Below are 10,944 nucleotides of genomic sequence, written 5' to 3' on the forward strand. Positions count from 1 at the left end.
TTCTCCATTGGGAGCCCTGTGATACATCCAATAGCTGACTGTGAACATCCACTCCTGTGTTTGCTAGGCCCCGGCATCATCTCACAAGAGACGTGATTATAGTTTTGATATTCCAATTCTGACATTGATCACTAAAGGTGGCTATTGCCTCAATTTCTCCTTTGAAATGTTCTTTTGCTTTGTAGCATCTACTGCTCTGTGAGGCAAATGAGACTATGTTACTAGATGTATTCCTTGTCAAAATTTAACATTTTTCATGAAAAAAGGAGGAGGAAGGAGAGAAGATTGGGTCATTTGGCAATTTATGGTCCCTCTTACTGCTGGCCGGTGCAGTAGCTGCAGGGGTCCAGCAGGTGTCAGCGCCGAGGCACATCTGGGTCTGGAACAGTGGCTCTGGTGCTGCCCTGAGATGTCATGCGCTGCTGAAGAGGAGCCAAGTATCTTTGTTTTATGGCTCCAGGTGGCAGATCTCATCCTGCCTCAAGATCTGCTGTCCTTGTCACTACCGAGACATCTCTCCTTTGTGTCGTGGGTTCCATCTTCCCTGACCACACTGTCTCCAGTACCTCCACTGTGGAGAAGCCAGAAGCAGAAAGGAACTCCCACAAGCAGAAGACAAAAGCCTACATACTGAGGAGGAACAGTCCACACAAGAAAGAAGGACTCCACTTGGAAAGGAAGAAGATCCTCATCTACGAGGAAGCCAAGATCTAACTTAGCAGAGAGGGGACTGACTGAGACCTGGGTGCAGATGGCCCTGGTGTCTGATGGAGAGACAGACTGGGACTTGAGAGATGGATGGAGACCTGGCACGTGTGCAGCTGGACTCTAGGCTATTCTTGTGGAAAAAAAGGCAGACATGGAGGGCCAAGTGGTCAAGAACTGATGGTAGGGTGCCCATACGGGTACCTCCTGTGCTTCCTCAGATTGGTCATTTCCTGGGTATGATTGGAACTATTTCCACTTCTCAGAGAAAGAGAGAAATACAGAAGCTCCAGGGCCTCAGAGAAGGCTCATTGTATAACAATCTGAGCTTGATTCTTGGAATTCACATGGGAGAGGATTGACCACCACAGGCATGTTGTGTTAGGCATGTGCTCACTAAACCTCAAATACACGTTAGGGAATGAGGAGCGTCCCCTGCCCCCAGGTTTCTGCTTCAGTTTCATACCTTGGCTTTCCACCATGATGGGCCGTAACCTGTGAGCTACATAGACCCTTTTCTTTCCAAGTTGCTTTTGGCCAGCATTTTATCACACTAATACAAACTAACTGTGACAGTTTCTCAGCTGTTTACTGTGGTGGTTCCAGTGAGAAATGTCCCTCATAGTCTCCGACTTGGAACACTTGGTTTCTAAGTGATGACAGTTTGGGGAGGCTTGGGATGTGGGGCCTTGCTGGAGGAAGTATGCAGGGGTACGGTAGGCTTTCAGAGTTAAAAAGTCTTGCCTCTTGTTTGCTCTCTATGCTCTGGGCTTAGGTTAAGGATGTCAGGTTTCTGTTTTCTTCTTCTTCTGGTGCCTTGGCAGCCACTTGCTGCCGTGCCTTCTGACGTGAAGGACTCGTTCCTGGAACCACAGGCCCAAATAAACTCTCCTATTAGTTTCCTTGGTCATGGTGTTTTCTCACAGCAACAGAGAAGTAACTGTTGGAACACAGGCCAAGTCTGTATATGAAGATTTCTGTGTTAGGAGAGGTCTTAGTGTTTGTAAGAAAACAAGCCAAAAGTCTTGTGATCCCAGTTTCTTCAGAACATGGAGTTGTTCTTGGAATGTGTTCTCATGCCCCTCCCAGATGTAAATAGGGGTGAATTTACCTCAGACTGTTCACTACAACTGGCTATTGTCATTTGTTTATATGCCTTTATGAAAAAAACATGTTTGGGGTGGCTTGCCCACCATGGGCAGCTTCGTTCTCGTGATTGGACATTTTACTTATGTGACTCTTTTCAACCCTCAGAGTATAAATTGTCTGATACTCTAAATAAAGCTGGCTACTGCAGGAGACTTTAGTCTGCCTTATTTATCAACTCCACTCTCCCAGGTCCCACTGCTTCTAGAGAAGTAAACAATAATACATCACCTTGCAAAGTTGCTAACTCTCTCGGAGACTCAGCGTCCCTTGTCTGTAAAATGCAAAGAGTGAAGTCTGGGCTGGAGAGATGGCTCAGCGGTTAAGAGCACTGACTACTCTTCCAGAGGTCCTGAGTTCAATTCCCAGCAACTACATGGTGGCTCACAACCGTCTGTAATGAATGGGATCCGATGCCCTCTTCTGGTGCCTGAAGAGGGATCCGATGCCCTCTTCTGGTGCCTGAAGACAGTGACGGTCCCATTCTCTCCTTCCACCATGTGGGTTCCTGACTGAACTTGAGTCACCAGGCTTGGTGGCAAGGGCCTTTCCTTGCTGAGCCATCTCACTGGCTCCCTTTCCTTGATTTCTGAAGATTCTACAGTAAGCTGCATATTTGTTCTGGCTTGTTTCTTTGAGTCAACATCTTGCTACATAGCCCAAGTTGCCCTGAAGCTCACAGCCTCCATGTTTCTGACTGCTGAGATTACAGGAGAGTGGGCATTTGCCTTCATGCTGAACCTTACAACAAGTTTTTATTACTTTAATAATTAAACTAGTTTTTAAAAAAAGATTTCTTTTTATATGTGTGTGTGTGAGTACATATACAGGTGTACCCAGGCATCCTCAGACCCGCTGGAAGTGGGGTTATGGGCAGTAGAGAGAATCTCTTGTGTACTGTATCACTTATCAATAAAAAAGCTGTTGGCCTATTTGCTTAGGTAGGAAATGGGAGGTGGGAATTCAAACAGGGAGAGGGAATTCTGGGATAGAGTCAGGCGCAGGAGAGATTCATCTGAACTCTGATGGAGATAGTCACATGAACCGAGGAGAGGTAACTAGCCGTGTGGTAGGATGTAGAATAGAATAAACAGGGTAAGTGGGTTATGAGCCAGCAGGAATGAGCCAAAGCTTTTGACCTAGGCACTTATTCACAAATAATTCAGTTCTACCTGGAGTTGTTATTTTGGGAACTTGGGGGAGATTGGAAAAGCCCCACAGTTACAATGGGCAGTTGTGAGCCCCGACTCCCCCATGAGAGCACTGGGAACTAAACTTGTATTCTCCGCAAGTGCTCTTGACTGCTACGCCATCTCACCAGACCCTCAAGCTAGTTTTCTTTGGGGGGATTTTTTGTTACTGTTTTGTTTGTGTCAGTCTTATTCTGTAGCCCTAGACTGTCCCCAGACCAACAGTGATCATCAAGCTGCCCGAGGACTGGGATTATAGTGTCTTAGTCACTGTTCTATTGCTGTAAAGAGACACCATGGCCATGACCATGACCACCACAGCAACTCTTACAAAGGAAAGCGTTTAATTGGAGGCTTGCTTACAGTGTTAGAGGCTTTGTCCATTATCTCATAGTGGGGAGTGTGGGAGCAGCCATGGCAGACATAGTGCTGGAGAAGTAGTTGAAAGCTACATCCCCATCTGAGGCAGAGAGGGAGGGAGAGAGAGGCAGGCTGAGACTGGCTGGGCCTGTCTGGCTTGGGCTTTTGAAACCTCAAAGCCCATCCCCAGTGACACAACTCCTTCTACAAGGCCACTCCTCTTAATCTTTTCAGACAGTTCCATTGGCTGGTGACTGAGCATTCAAATGTATGGATCTTTGGGGGTGTGTGTGGGGGGGACATTTGTATTCAAACCACAATAGGGGTGAGCCCCTTTTGGGCCACAGAGTTTCTGAGACCATCCTGACATCTGTGGGCCATACCCCCAAAAGAATACTCCTGGACTCTAACACACACTGACACCGTGCTGTGTCTGCCCTACAGGTGACTGTGATGCCAAAGCTGTCCCCACTCCTGTCTGTCAGTAGGCCAGCTACACCCAGCTACAAGCCAGCAATGTTTCAAAAGACATGTGTAAATCCAAACTGAGGCCCAGAGGGTAGCAAGACTGCAGTGCCAGCCCTAGCCAAGGAGGATTAATTACTCAGCGGTGGCAGGCCTGTCAACCTTAGAGATGACCTTACTAGATGACTAAACACACAGTTCCACTAGATTCCTTTGTTCCTATTCCTGGTTCAAAGGTGCCTTTGGGGCTGGAGAGATGGCTCAGTGCTTAGGTGTCCTAGCTACTCTTCCAGAGGACCTGGGCTCAAGTCTTCACCAACCATCAGTAACATCAGTCCCAAGGCCTCTGAGGATACCAGGCATGCCAGCCACACCCATGGTGCCCAGACATACATGCAGACAAATACCCCAGGGCCAGAAATTACAAAACGGTTGGAAGTATAACCGGACCTCATTATGTATGATATAAAGTGTGAAAATCACATGAATAGTGGCAAAGACTGTATCCCACATCCGTGCCATACAACTCACAACCTGGGAACCAAAATAACCATTCGGCCTCAGCCCTCAGACTGGACATCTAAAATCTGACATCCCTTGCTCGTGCCTGCATTCCTGGTGGCAACACTCCAGAGGGTACTCACCCCCGAATCCTTGAACCAGGGGCAACCTTGAGTCTTTCTGCATTCCATGAGAGAAACTAGCAGTTCACAGATGTGAGTGCTTCCAAACATGGCAGGAGCTAGGCAAGATGGTTCCCGAGATATCTGTAGTTCTGAAAGTCTCCAGGGCTGGCAGATTTAGCTGTCTGTGTAGCGCTGCACTGAAGTCTCCCAGTTTGCCACTACTGCTCCCCACTGGCTGGCGTGATCCATATTCATTGAGAAGGACGAACTGAACAATAGCAGTTCATTTTCATAAGGTCTGAAATCAGAGAACCTTTCCTGGAATCCGGTCTTCAGCTCCTTTGTTCTGGGAATGTAGCTGTGGCCATGGCTTTCGTTTTCAGAGCCTAATTTAAGCATGGAGAAGTGGGCCAGACAGAGTCCTTGTCAAAGACAAGACAAAGACAGTTCTGCCCGGAATGAGCGAACTGAATCATATGTATAACTGTCATGGATACCCTGCCAAGAATTATCGAGTATATTTAAACGGCTTGTGATAGCAACCAAAAAGGCCAATTATTTGGCCTTAACTTAAACATGACCCAGACATGGGGTTCCCTGAAGAGGACATGAACAAGCCAGTTTCGCCCAATGGTTCAAAACCTGCTTCAGTACCGTATCACAATTTGGCTGCCATATCGTTCAATTAACTCCCTGAACAAAGCTCTGAACCGTGGTACGGGGAGGTGGTGTGTGTGTCTGTGTGTGTCCAGGTTATGGTGTGGGGCTAGCCAGGGCTATTGGCTATGTAGTTAGAGATGACCCCGAGAGCCTGATTCTCCTGTCTCCACCTCCATAACGTGACCCAGGTAGGTTTCCAACACAATGATTCCAGGCCAGTGGTACCACACACAGACTAAACCCCACCTTTGATTCTAATATGGCAATAAACTGCTTCATACCTCCCATGGCCAAATCGCCATCAAGCTAACACCTACTAATTTTAACCAGTCCACATTAAGCTTTTTAAAACTTTCTCAACCTAAAAGAATAAAACCTCTCCTGATGTCGTGCTCACCATAGATACAACATCCAAAAGTTCCCCAGGAACATCAAAGCTTTTGTCATCAAGAGGCCAGGAGATGGCTCGTTGAGTAGAGACATTTGACACCAAGTCTGATGACTTCAGTTTGATCCCTTTGGACCTTTCACTGTTCCGTTGACGCCTCCCCTCCCACTCCTTCCATGCACGTGCTTGCTGACCTCCATCACTGAAGCTGTCAGCTTGCTTAGTCTAACTTCAAAGGCACCACTTTTCTTGGTTAATTGTATTTGGATGCTGGGAAGATGGCCCAGGTGTTAAGAGTGTACACTCCTCACCTCTGGAGGCTCACAACCACCGTAACGCCAGCTCCAGAGGGACCTAGTACCTCAGGCTTCCATCGACACCCACCCCCACACACACATAATTAAAAATAATAGCTTTAGATCACCTCTCTCTCTCTCCCTTTCTCTCTCCCAGTGTGTGTGTGTGTGTGTGTGTGTGTGTGTGTGTGTGTGTGTGTATATACTTGCTGCAGCACACATGTGGCGATCAGAGGATATCATATAGGAGGTGGCTCTCTCTTTGTTGCAGCAAGTGAGACCTGCCGGTGGCAGTGATCGCTTTCACTGGCTGCCAGGCTTCTTAGTCTGAAACGATTCTCCTCCCACCCATCTCCCTCTTCCTGGCAACGGTTAAGATTTACATCTTATCTGCTCTGTTGCTTGACTTTTAAATGCTAGTAAAATGCTCCTTGGTTTTAACTGTACTTTATTAACAAGACTAAGAACCAACATAAGAGAGCTCCAAATCCAGGGTAAAGCCACCACATCAGCCTGCTTTTCACGTTCACGTGGAATGCTTTACTTATACTGGAAAATATTAAAAACTGGCATAAAAACATGACAATTTTTTGGTGCTTTAGTGTGGTTAAATATAGCACCTTCTGGTTTTGCAACAACCTAGAAATAGAAATTCCTCACCCTCAAAAAAGCTTGTATCTAGGAACAGTGTTTTAAAATACAGAACACTACTACCAACTCTTTAAGTGGAATAAAGACTTCATACCAACACAAAAGTAGCAATGTAGCACCCCCCCCCCCCGCAGCTCAAATACCTCAGCTCTCCAGCCTCAGTAATGGTGGAGCAACAATTCATTACTACACACAGGCCACTGGCAACTCAAGCCACAACCAGGAACTCCTGCTGCCGAAGCTGGTCTGCACATTCCTGTCCCCAGTGACTTTTCTCCTGTAATGCCATTGCTGAGACTGCAACACACACACTCTAGAGCCACATGAGCCGGTAGGATGTGGCAGGCCAGCCCAGGGCTACATGCCAGCCGGCTCCTTCATGCCCTTCCCGGATACCACTCAACACCCGAGGCCCAGATGCTAACAGTTTTAACCATAAGGAAACGTAGCAGCCAAGGAGTGTGTCTAGGGTTGTCCCCTCAGTCCTTTACATTGCTGTCTGGTTCCCGCAAAATTACACCGCTTGTATTGCTTACCTCAGGGGGGGGATGGGGATCAAGGCTCAGGCCCAGGGTCTGCATGGACTCTGGTTGGTCCAGTTACAGGGGGCCTGTCACTTTTCAGGTCATCTGTCCTGGAGGAGCTGGCCCTGCTGCACCCATCCTACTGGCTCTTGGAGGTGGGGGTTGGGTGGGGGGAGGTCCTGACAGTGGCTTTACAGGAGGAAAGTCACTGGGGACAGGAATGCATGGGCTGACTTAGGCAGCAGGAGTTACCAGTTGTGGCTTGGGTTGCCTTGATAAGCTTGGACAGCAATCCAGAACTGTTGGGTATGAAATCAGCCATTTGTGGTGCTGCTGAAAAGGGGAAGACTGGAGAATCAGGAATTCATCATCACCCTTGGCTTCACTGAGACTTTGACAGCAATGGGAAACATGAGGCCTTGTCTCAAAAGAGTGTGTGTGTGTGTGTGTTTTAAGGGTGAGGAAAAGTGTACCAAGGTAAGGAGCCCTAGACTGCCCCTGTGCACATATGTATAATGTACATGTGTGTATGGTGTGTATGTATCTTATATATGTGTGCATGTGGAGGCCTAAGGTTCATACCAGGAATTATCCTGGATTCTTCTTGTATCTTCTCTATTGAAGCAGAGTCTCAATCGAAACCAGAGCTTGAGGGACTAGAGCGATGGCTCAGTAGTTAAGAACACTGACTGCAATTCCAGAGGTCCTGAGTTCAGTTCCCAGCAACCACATGGTGGCTCACAACCATCTGTAATAGAACCCTCTTCTGCTGTGTGTGAAGAGAGCTGCAGTGTACTCATATAATAAAATAAAGGAATCTTTAAAAACAAACAAGCAGAAAACCAGAGCTTGAAGATATGACCAACCTTACTAGCTGACTTGTGCGGGGATATCCTACCTGTGCCTTCTGAGGTTGGAATTCCAGCCTGAGGCCCCTCCCCCACCCCACTCCCATCCCACCCTCTACACCTCACCCCCTACACTCTCTGCACACACACCTGGCATCTACACAGGTTTCTGTGAATCTGAACTTTAAACAGCAAGAACTCTCAAGCCACCTCCTCAGCCCTCACCAAACACTCACCTAACTTTTATTTATTTTATTTTATTATTATTATTTTTTTTTTCTTTCAAGACAGGGTTTCTCTGTGTAGCCTTGGCTGTCCTGGAACTCACCCTGCAGACCAGGCTAGCCTCGAACTCAGAAATCTGCCCGCCTCTGCCTCCCAAGTGCTGTTATTAAAGGCTTGAGCCACCACTGCCCGGCTCACCTAACTTCCTTTACAAGACAATAGTGTGGCCACAGGCCAGAAGGCAAGTGGAGGAGAGGTCTCTAAGCAGCAGAAGTGCTTGGAGACCGCGGGATCATCCACACGGCCTCTATCGTCACACACGGTAGTGCAGGGGTGCCATGCCGATGGACCAGATTCTATGAGAAAGAGATGTTACAACACACATCCCATACACGCCATATCCTTTCAGAAAAGTTGGCTCCTAGCCCACGGAGCTCAAAGCGCTACTTTACACTGCACAGGAGCAGCAGCGCCCCCTAGGGGCACGACAGGGCCGATGCTTCTGGTTGTCCCCTGTGAGTGCCCTAGGTAGGAATCGCTGCTGCCCTCTCCATCCTAGCCCATTTTCTCAAGGACCGAGCTTGGCTGCTATTCCAGGAGCCACCGGTGGCCTATGACTTATGGAACCTGGCCACTGAGAGCCTGAGGACACCCTCGATAGATGTGGCAAGTTCACAGCAAGGAGTACATTATACCTCACGTCTTCCTATGTGCCCGTCTTTCTATGTTCCTTGTGCTTCTCTGGTGGAACAGCCCTTCACACACACACACACACACACACACACACACACACACACACACACACACACACGGACTCCACCCCTCAGGAACACTGTTCCTTGTGACACTGAACAGAGGTCTCTTGGAGTCCAGAGGTGGTCTCTGAGAAAAGTTCTGACATCTATCCATGGGCTGGCTACCCAGTGCTTGTGACAGGCGGCCCTTGAGAACTCAACTTGAAATAGCAACTTTCCACAGGCCCCTTTGTTCCCAGAATCCCCCTTGTCTCGCCCACCACTCTCCAAGGGTGCTTAGGACCTCACGCTGTGTGTACCCTGTCACCACACATCCAGGAGTTTCCCTGAGGAAACTCCCTTCCTACAGGGAACTTTTCTCTCAGCTCCGTGGTCCACTGTAGCCTCCATGAGGTTCTCTCTGCTTTCAGAGTATCTCCTCCTTCCCCCCCCTAGCCTCTGCTGACTGCTCGTGGGCCCTGTGCCTTCCCTCTTTGCTTAGCCAGAGTCTGTGCAATAGTAGATCAAACAGAGAGTGTGGCTTTTCTTCCCTGGTTTGGTCAGCTCTTCTGAGCTCAGAGTACAGGAGGGGGCAGAGCCTTCTTGGGCCAACATCTAGGAACTCCTCCCACTGTAACTTGTATGAGACTCAGGGGGCTTAGTCAGGCTGGCCAAGAATGTCATAGTGGAGCCTGTGGGTCAAATGGGTTGCAACCTTGAGTTTGGATACAGCGTCTTCTGTGGAAAAAGCAGAAAAGACTTGTTTAGAGATGGTGGGAACAACCGGATAAAACACTTAAAGAAGGAAATATGTCATAGTATATTCAGTAGAGCAAAGTGATGGGAAAAAATGTGATAAAATATACACAGTAAGTTTACCATTTAAATGGGTGGTTCAGTGTTGGGATGGCTCAGTTTGACTGGATTTGAAATTACCTAAGAGGCACACTTCAGAGCATCTCTGTCCAGAGGTGTTCTAGAGTTTAAGCACCTTTGGAGAGTGGTGGGCGGGACAAGGGGGATTCTGGGAACAAAGGGGCCTGTGGAAAGATGCTATTTAAAGCTGACTTCTCAAGGGCCTCCTGTCACTGATTCTGAATGTGGACTGTACCACCATAGACAGGGTGTCTTAGTTAGGGTTTCCACTGCTGTGAAGAGACACCACGACCAAGGCAACTCTTATAACAACATTTAATTGGGGCTGGCTTACAGGTTCTAAGGTTCAAGTCTGTTATTATCATGGTGGGAAGAAGCATGGCAGCATCCAGCCTGGCATGATGCTGGGGGAGCTGAGAGTTCTACATCTTGTTCCAAAGGCAAATAGGAGAAGATTAACTTCCAGGCAGCTAGGAGGAAGGTCTCTCAAAGCCCACAACCACAGTGACACACTTTTTCCAACAAGGCCACACCTCCTAAAAATGTCACTCAGTGATGTCACTTATCACGGGTGACTGTGACCCCAGGCATTGTCCCATAAGTTCTGAGGATTAACTGGGTCCTTACACTCATAAGGCAAGCGCTTTATGGACTGAGCCATCACTCCAGTCCCCATCCCTTTCTTTTCTCCACATTTGTTTACTTGTATTTTCCAGATTTTTCTACAGAGTAGATTTAATATTTGTATAATTGAGTAAACAACATATCTGCAGCTGTTGTGATTGGACTATTAACCCTCCTAAGGCTCGTGTGTTGACTGTTTGGTTCCCAGAGCAACAGTGTCCACTGCTGCTATGTCTGGAAGTGGGGATTTGAGAAGGTGATTGGATCATAAGCACGCTATTGATGGATTCATATGTTCATAGGATTATTGGGGGTGTGTGTGTGACAGAAACTTGTAAAGGTGACACGATAAGGCTACATGACAGGAAGTAGGTCACTGAGGGTATGCCTTGGGAGGAAACAAAAAGCATATTTTTTTCTGCAGTGTTTCACTGTTTCCTGACTACCCTGAGGCAAAGCATGGTGGCACACACCTTTTAATCCCAGCACTCCGGAGGCAGAGGCAGGCAGATCTCTATGAGTTCGAGGCCAGCCTGGTTTACAGAGAGAGTTCCAGGATGGCCAGGGCTACACAGAGAAACCCTGTCTTGAAAACAGAGAGAGAGAGAGAGAGAGAGAGAGAGAGA

This window comes from Mus caroli, chromosome 1, assembly GCF_900094665.2.
Source record: "Mus caroli chromosome 1, CAROLI_EIJ_v1.1, whole genome shotgun sequence".
Classification (NCBI taxonomy): domain Eukaryota; kingdom Metazoa; phylum Chordata; class Mammalia; order Rodentia; family Muridae; genus Mus; species Mus caroli.